Here is a 2,402-nt window from a genome sequence, read left to right as displayed (position 1 = left end):
CTTTTAATTTAAAGGAAGCTAAAGAATTGTTGCTGTGGTATAGCAATGCCATCTGTCTTAGTTAATTTTTTGTTGCTAAAATAGAATACCAGAGACTGGGTAATTTGTAAAGAAAGTTGGTTTAGTTGTCTCACAGTTCTAGAGCTGGGAAATCTAACTGTATGCCAGCAGCTTCTGGCAAGGGCTTTCCTACCATGTCATAATATGGTAGAAAAACAGAAGGGCAAGAGAGTGAATGTAAGAGAGAAAAAACACAAGGGTGGCCTTACTTTACAATAGCCTGCTGTCTTGGTAAATCCAGTCACTTAAAAGCAAGAACATACTTATTCCCTGAAGAATTAACCCCATTAATGGATAAGCACAGACTGAAGAAAAAAAAAATTTAACCCCATCTTGCAAGAGTGGCATTAATCTCTCTCGGTAACTTAATCACATCTTAAAGATCCCACCTTCCGACAATGCACACAGGGGACCACATTTTTTACACATGAATTGTGGGAGACACACTCGAACAATAGCACCATTCTTACCAGTTATAGGAAAGCTAATTATAACTGCAATGGGATACCACAATATACCCAGCAGAACAGTTAAAACAAAAATTTCTGCTAATTATTACCAAGTGTTTATAAAGATGTAGAGCTACTAGAACTTGTATACTATGCTAGTGGGAATACAGATTGGTATAACTCTTTGGGAAAGTCGCAGTATCTATCTACCAACAAGCTTTTAAGCCACATAAATACAATTCTACAGCAAGAGAAATTTTCACACACACATGCCTAAAAGACATGTATAAGACATGTATAAGTATGTAAGGTACAAAACCTGGTCATGATGAAATACATTGAAAATTAAACTACTGCTACACATAGGAATCTCATATACATAATATTAAGACAAAGAGGCCACACATAAACAGGTTAAACTCTATTGTTATATTTATAAAACTGAAAAGCAGGCTAAACAATCAATAGTATTGGAATTCAAGAAAGGGGTTGCCTTGTGAAGGATTGGAATTGTGACTTGGAAAGAAAAAGAGTCCTTTGGCCGGGCGCGGTGGCTCACACCAGTAATCCCAGCAATTTCAGAGGCTGAGGAAGGCAGATCACCTGAGGTCAGAAGTTCAAGACCAGTCTGACCAACATGGAGAAACCCTGTCTCTACTAAAACTATAAAATTAGCCAGGCATGGTGGTGCATGCCAGTAATCCCAGCTACTCAGGAGGCTGAGGCAGGAGAATCACTTGAACTCAGGAGCCAGAGGTTGTGGTGAGCTGAGAGCTAGCCATTGTACTCCAGCCTGGACAACAAAAGTGAAATTCCATCTCAAAACAGGAAAAAAACAAAACAAAACAAAAGGGCCCTTTCAATGTTGTTGATTATGTCTTATTTCCTAATTTTAGTGATATCACACAGGTTTGTAGACATTCTGATAATTCATTTATCTGTTCATTTATGATTTGTGCACTGTTCTTATGTATGTTTTAATACAAGTACTTACTTAACCTGATACATGGTTATTTTTTTATACCAGAAAACAGAAGAGACTAAAGTAGAAAACATAAAAATTACTTTTATTCCACTAGTGCATTGACTTCAAGTCTTTATATTTTTTATTATGCAGGTTTGCACAAGAATAATTACTAGCATTGGTAGTTTTTCTAAGTTAACACAGAGTATCAAAATATGTTGAAGAAATCAAGAAAATCTTGAATAGACCAATAATCATAGAAACATGAGAAATTCAAAAAGAAATTATCAGGCCCAAGATAATCTTTGTCTAACTTTAATATTAGGTTGTCCTAACTTTTAAAGAGTAAGTAATTTCCATGCAATGCAAAAAATCTTAGACCACAGTAAATAATTTCTTTAAAAAACCCTTTCCATTTATTTTTGCAACAGGAATTTTTTCCCCTCACAATTGTTGAATTAGTGTTTCTTTTTAATTTATTTTGGTTTCTTGTTTTCATATATAATCACCTACACATTTCTTTCTGTTTTCCATACTGGTCATGTGTTTTCTCTCATTGTTTTCATAGTTTATCTTTGCCCTCTGAAGTTCTGAAGAAACTGAGTGCTCCTTCAGTTTCCTTTTCACAAATATGATTGTTATTTGTATCCTCCAAAGACAGATATTGTTCTTCTGTAACATTTTTGTTTCCTTACAATGGCTTGTACTTCAATTAATCCAATCTCTGTGATTTTTATTTCTGAGTCATTCAATGCATATACAGGGATGGAAAACAATTTTCTAAAACATTTTTTCTGGTCTCTATATTAACTCTTGCTTTACATATGCTTTTCCTCTGAGACTTTAATTTTCCATGTCAGGTAATTACTACTGACAACCAGCTTTGCTTTGATGATCTTGTAATTTTTTTTTCTTTTTTTTTTTTTTTT

The sequence above is a fragment of the Cebus imitator genome, unplaced genomic scaffold (genome assembly GCF_001604975.1).
Source record: "Cebus imitator isolate Cc_AM_T3 unplaced genomic scaffold, Cebus_imitator-1.0 Scaffold207, whole genome shotgun sequence".
Taxonomy (NCBI): domain Eukaryota; kingdom Metazoa; phylum Chordata; class Mammalia; order Primates; family Cebidae; genus Cebus; species Cebus imitator.
This window is presented reverse-complemented; position numbering follows the sequence as displayed.